The sequence below is a fragment of the Alligator sinensis genome, unplaced genomic scaffold (genome assembly GCF_000455745.1).
Source record: "Alligator sinensis unplaced genomic scaffold, ASM45574v1 scaffold71_1, whole genome shotgun sequence".
Lineage (NCBI taxonomy): Eukaryota > Metazoa > Chordata > Crocodylia > Alligatoridae > Alligator > Alligator sinensis.
In genome coordinates, this window is record NW_005841834.1 from 5,387,094 (window position 1) to 5,394,151 (window position 7,058).

At 40.3% G+C, this 7,058-nt stretch overlaps 1 protein-coding gene across 2 annotated transcripts in view; it reads right to left on the bottom strand.

Annotated features, from left to right (window-relative positions):
* The window catches only part of KCNB2 (potassium voltage-gated channel subfamily B member 2), a 343,724-nt gene that overhangs the window by 324,002 nt on the left and 12,664 nt on the right, over window positions 1-7,058 (bottom strand). The gene's annotated exons all lie outside the window — the stretch shown is intronic.

Here is a 7,058-nt window from a genome sequence, read left to right on the forward strand (position 1 = left end):
TACATCCCAATTTCGATGGGCTGTTTTGGGGGAAAAAGGCTCATGTGGTATGCAAGTAAAGTATGGTACCTATATCACTTCCAATTAATGTATCTACTTAGAAGAAAAGCTCTTTCTTGGGGTAATATTTGGCTTATCACTTCTCAGCCTCTTGCAGGATCAGATCAACTATATTAGTGAGGTATTAACACACTGTTTGGGACAGGAATTTTATTCCAGATAAAGACAGATTGGGGCAGAGCTTCCTAGGGTGAAGATTTGTACATTCTTATACAAATGAGTTGTGTGATAGGAAAAGGAGTTCTCTATAGACCTAGAGCAGCACAGAAATCCAAAGATTTCATATCTACTCCACTGACCCCAATACTCATGTCACTTTGGGCACTTTACATGTGCTCTGGGGGGGTGGGGAAGCAGCACTTTAATTAGAGCAGCTCCAAGAGCCATTCTAATAGAAGTGCCACCGCGTCTCGTGTATCGGCATCCCCATGCTTAAAAAAGACAGTGTGGCACTTGAACTAAGCTTTAGTTCAACAAGCTTTAGTTCAAGCATCCCTGCTGCCATTTTAAGTGCAGGGATGCTGATACATAAGATGCAGGAGGCTGCTGGAGAGTGGTATTTGCGACACTCCAGCAGACTCAATTAATCGAGTCTGCTACAATGTGCTGTAATTAGAGCATAATGGAACAGCCTCCACATTCATGTACTGGCACCCTTTGGGTAACACTGATCTGAGTTTGACCATCAACTGAGGACCAGCCAACTATTAAGACAAAGGCTGGATTTTTTGTCTGCTGACAGGGTTTGAAAGACTTCAGAAAGAATTGAGATTTTGGCATTCTTTGCAAATTCTAAAAAGTCCAGATGACACAACACCACACATTGTTACACAAAACAGACTGGGAAATCACTGAAAGCAGATCAGAGGGAATATGTGTTTATGTGCATGAATTAAAGTGCAAGTCTTATACTGGTACATTTCATTTAAAAATGTGTAAGAGTGATAAAGCAAGAAAGCACATATAAGGAACAGAGTAGATTTATTGTGTAAATAGTTGCTGTTTAAAGTTTTTCATAGAATTCCAAATAATATTTAAGTATACATGAAGGTTTGATAAAATGGCACAGTGTAGTGCTGTGCAGAGATAATACCCACGTTAGGGGATGTTAGCTCAGCTACCAGAAGCAATATTAACATAGCATTCTACCCAGGCTAATCCACTATTCTCCTTAAAAGAGCCAATTAACCCAAGTGCAGAAGCAAATATATTGCTTCCAGTACCCAAGCTCAGTACCCATAGGTAGCTCAGGTATAACCTCCACATGACACTGCATTGCAGCGCATATAGACACATTAAATGTATCTAAGGGGAGAGATCTGTAGAATACTCTTCTTGAAGTTGCCTGGGAATTATTCATTGGGGCTGGTTGGGAATTTGCTTTAGCAAAGCATTTATTCTATGGGAAAATATTGGTTTCTTGAAACTGATAGCACAAGTGTCACTTCTGATGAATTCCCAATTTTAGAAAATATAGTGAATTACTAGGAAGCCTCTTTCATAAATCTGAAAAGATCTTGTTTTCCATTCTAACCAACATAGCTTCAAAATTGAAGTTAACCTACTGTGAAAAAAGTTAAAATTAAATGGGAAAAATCAAAATCAAGTTAAGTTAAATGGGCAAAACTGTTTAATTCAATCTGATTTTTTTTGGGGGGGGTGGGGAGCGGAAGGGCCTTCAAATTTTTAGATTGATTTTCCCCCCCATTTCTAGAAAGGAAAAAACGTTGAAATCCTGAAGTTCTCATGGAACAGGAAAAATGTTTTCCATCCAGTTATATTATTAACATCTGATTTTCATGGGTTTACATACAATCATCCTGAGGCTTAAGTCTAAAAATGGTTCTGGAAAGTCCTAAAAAGACAGAGAGATGATCCAAGGTTTGGAAAAGAGAGTATAAAAGATTGTTATTCTGCTTACTCTCCCTCCTATCTCATTATACTACACTCAATCTGCGCGCAGAGAAACTACCAATTTTTTTACTGAGCATTTTACTGAGATTTGGGTATATGTTAATAACAAAAGGCACACCCCTAGCACAATAGCAACCCCTAGCACTTCCTAAACCGCCAAGTTGTAAATCCCCATATTAAAACATAAAAAAAAGTTTAGAACTTTCCTATAAAACCATGGTAAGTGTTTGTTAATATGTACAAGTTATATTTTTCCTTTGTCTCATACTGGGCACGTCTACACTACACAGCAACATTGCTATGGCACTGTGCTTTAGTACTTCCTTTCCGAGTACTAAAGCATGGCACAGTAACCATCTGTATTGAGCATGCACACGGCACACAGTTAATTTTGCCACTATGTCACCATAGCAGCACATGAAAACGGGGCAGCGCACCACTATGGTGACATAGCTGCTGATCAGGTGTAGATCTATAGGATCGTTATGTCATCATAATATGCTGTACAGCAACACAGTGTGTTGCTACGTTGCTGTAGGGTGATGTCTAGATACATCCACTGAGTAACAACTGAACTTAGCTGACACTTTAATAAAGTAATTCAGCTTCAAGCAGGCACCTAGTAAAGAAAAAGTAGATCATGCAACCAAAATTTAGAAGGAATAAGAGACTGAAAACAGGGTCTTATAATGGAAAGTATCAGACAGCTTGAACTGTACACAACACTACCAACTCTCTATATAAAGACACACACAAGAAACCTGAAAACATAAACAAAATAGTTAAAGTTTGAGCTCACATATGGTATTTACCATTCATCTTCTTTAAGTTATGTTCTACAATGGAATACTGTTTTTTTGGGGGGGAATAAATCTTTCAAAAAGATGTGGCACTAATGAGATGTTACTGTAAGAAATCTATCTAGCCATAGATATTGTACCAGTCTTATGACAGTTTTCTTGAGTAACTTATTAAAAACATTTTATTTTTCAGAAAAAGAAAATATTGGGTTTTTTAGGTTTCAGACCTGAACAATTTTGTGACACTTTTCAGCTGCAACCCCCCGCCCCACACACACACACGTTTTACAGTGGTTTGTCAATAAACACATTCTTCAAATATATACAACTTTTTAAATAATTTCCATGATATCATCATCCTAATCATGGAAGTGACATTTAGATGCATAAGCTGAAGTTATCCAAAGAGCAGTAATTTCAAATCATAGAATTACAGAAAAAATAGTGTTGGAAGGGACCTCAGGAGGTCATCTAGTCCAACCCCCTGCTTAAACAAGGACCCTCCCCAACTATATAATTCCAGCCAAAGCTTGGTGTACCCAGGTCTTAAAAACCTCCAAGAATGGAAAGATTCCACAACCTCTCTGGGTAACCTGTTCCAGTGCATTACTACCCTCCAAATGAGAAAGATTTTCCTAGTATCTAACATAAACGTCCCTTGCTGCAACTTGAGACCATTGCTCCTTGTTCTGTCATCTGCCACCAGAACAGTCTAGCTTCATCCTCTATGCAACCACTCCTCAGGTAGTTGAAGGGTGCAATTAAATCCCCCCTCAGTATTCTCTTCTCCAGACTAAATGGGCACCTATACACATGCAGGGAGGCTGCTCTGATGCACTGTAATTAATCGAGTCTGCTGGAGCATGATAATTACCACGCTGTAGCAGAACCCAGTGTCCCGTGCATCATCATCCCCATGCTGAAAAATGGAGGGGGGAGGCACTTTAACTAAAGCTCGAACGATGCCTTAGGCACGTTAATTAAAGTCCCCCTCTTCCCACAATCCTGGAGCACATGTGTAAATACCTAACAAGCTCAGTTCCCTCAGCCTCTCCTCAGAAGTCATGTTTCCCAGCCCCCTCCCCATTTTCATTGCCCTCTGCTGGACTCTCCAATTTCTCTACATTCTTTCTATGCATTAATCTGCAGAATGCCTCCTCCCAGAAGGATAGAGGAGAACACCATCTGAGCACCTGTCCCCTTCACCCTTGCTCCCAGAGCTCTGTAGTCACCTTCGATCTGCTCAGGGCCATCCACAGCAGTATCATTGGTGACCACATGAATGATCAGCATGGGACAGCAGTCAGAAAGCCAGGGGAGAGCCTTCCATGACATCTTGGATATGGGCTCTGGGCAAGCAGCACACCTTCTGAGACAACAGGTCAGGCTGGCAGATGGATGCCTCTGTCCCCCACAGAGGGGTGTCTCCAACCATCATCACCTGTTGCTTCCTCTTGGTGGCAGTGATCTCCATCCTCCCAACTTTGGCGATGCCTGGTCTGGCCTTCTCCACCAATGCAACATGTTCCTCCTCTTCTGTTGCCAGGGCTCCATATTTGTTCTCCAGGCAAACTGTTGCAGGTGGAGATAAAGATTTCTGCTTGCTGCCAGAAGTCAGAAGCTTCCAGCTTCCACTTTTCTGGGTATCTATGTCTTTTTCTTTCTCTAGCGCTGCCTTTTACAGTCCTTCTTCCAGTCCTAGAGGTCTCCTTGAGCAGTGAATCAAGATAGTCCTCATGATGAAGGATGCCACCTCCTCCTGCAGCTCTCTTGCCTGTTCTCCGAGGGACGTATGAGGAGGCACTGCTCACATCGCAGGCAGTCCCCCATCTGGCTGTCCCTGGAAGGAACCTACAAGCTAGTCTTCACAGTGCCAAACCAAGACCTGGGTGGAAGCCTTAATAGTGAGTGGCCCTCCCTTGTCAGACACCTCACAGGTGCAAAGCAGAGGTACTGGCAATGGCTGTGGCATTGTGATGCCCTCCAGCCATTTCTCTGGGTCTCTTAATCTGCTGCCACTCTCTTGCTGCCTTTCTTCCAAGCACATCTTCCCTAGCAAGCTCCCCTGTAAGCTGGCTTGTCTTCCGCTCCTCGGTTCTAAAAGGTTCCTTTTTCCCTGCTTCCTCTCACCAAACTTACAATTAAGGAAGGTGAGAGAGAGTTTCCAGGAAAACTGCCTAGTGAACTCCCACTCACTTGGGACTCTACTAGTTAAAGTGTTCAAACAAGAAAGGCTGGATGGTAACAGTTAAATAGCTGGAAGACAGCTAAAGAGAGGGGGAGTATAACTAATAACATATTTGCAAAAACCTTGGAACCATAAATGCTCAAATGTTTTGGCTTATCTAAGATTTTTAAATACCCTAATAGCACTTGTAATTACCTTATTGAATTTTTTTTCCAATAAAGTTTGTAGACTGTCCCCAGGGCCCAAGTGTAGTAGACTTAGAGAACTTTAAATGCAAGTCTAAGCTTTGCTTGCAAGCTTCATCTTTTCAATTTTACCAGGGTCATTTCTTCTGCAAATGGAAAGCCCTTTAACTGCTGTTATACTTTGCATGCCTGGTATGACACTATATGGACACCTAAATGTAATTTGGCTACTAACCCTCATATTTATTACACTTTGATGACCCTGAACACTGATACACCACTATAAACCTTAAACCTCCAGTTAAATACTACCATAGCTAGCAAAAAGCTATTTCATTCCCTATGCTTTTTCACTCTATTTTCTTTCTCAAACATACATCACCTAATAATTCCCTCCCAGTACCTTTATGTGTTTATCAGGCTTTTGGCTCACTTCTTACACAAGCCATAGTAAACATGCTGGTAGAGGGTGCGGCATTGCAGGTCAAGTACCATCTCTTGATTTTAATGCATTTTTCTGGTTTCAGATATTGTGACAAAGGAGAATCAAGACATATAATGATCTTTAGTTCTGGGCCGGCTCTAGTCTGCTATTCCTCATATTAATACTTTAGCTTGTGTTTTGACAAGTACTAGTTATCCAATTCTTACAAAAAAAATCAAATCATTGTAACATACTTTTGCTCAGCTTACAAAGTCTACTAACATTTCAGCTAGTCTAACACAAGCATGTTAGGGTCTCTCTCAGGACTTTGTTTTGGATGTAATTTTCCACAATATCTGTGCTTTCTATTTACATTTACTTTCTGTTGCTAAGGACTTAGCTATTGCTTTTGCCAAAGATATCGTCTTTTGTTGTATACTTATCCTTCCCTGGAAAGCCGAGTGTGGACGAACTGCCACTGAGTAGTACAGAGTGTATTGTGGACAATTTTATTAAATTCATATACCCAGAATGGAACATTTGATTATGTAAGATCTTCAGAATAGAGGCTGAATTTTACTATATTTTGTAACCCAGAAAGCACAAAGGGGGCTTGATTTTGACTGGCGCCTCTAAGCAGTAATATAAAAATACAAGAATTATTATTACTAAATTAGATCCCTGGACTCCTAACTTTTCATTCACTATTTGAAAGGGGCTTTCACAATTTCATTACAACATGTTGTGAAATTGTGGGTGAGATTTTTACCTTGCTTTCCTTTCAAAAGAGGCTGTCAAAATCATAAGACCCAAAACACTGGTGAGAGTTTTTGTACTGTTTTGAAGACATTGTCTTCTTCAGTCTTCTTATCTCTCCCTGCTTCATGCCAATTATCACTGCCTCCAGCAAAATGGACTGTCTTTTGTTCAGTGTTTGAATAGCACCTAGCACAATGGGATCTCAATCTTTAACTGTGGCTTCTAACAAGTACAGTCAGACCTGTTAATATAACTCTTTCTTTGAGACTCCAAAGCAGTGATGTCAGATGATAAACCCATGATTTGTTTTCATTTTTAAGGAAAGCACATCAAAACTATAACCACAGATCTAGGCCTAACCACCAAATTTGAATTCAGAGATTGAATCTACTAATGGAATCTAAACACTGAATCAGAGACCCAAAGTTACAGTTAAGTAAAATCCAGTACTGAAGAAGATATCTTGTTTTCAAGATACTGGCCTGGTTCTGCCAATGAGTTCCTGCATCCTTCGGTTCTAACTAGCATATTGTATATAGTAAGAAATATGCACAATTGCTAAGTCTCTTCACAGGAAGCCTTCAACATTACAAAACTCCAATACCTTGAATTTTCTGGTTTTCTACATCCTCTAGTAGAATTTCACAAAGACTAGGCTAAAAAGTCTCCCATTGAAGGAGGACTCAACATTATTACATTCCAAACATTAACTAAAGTAAGGAGCTCTT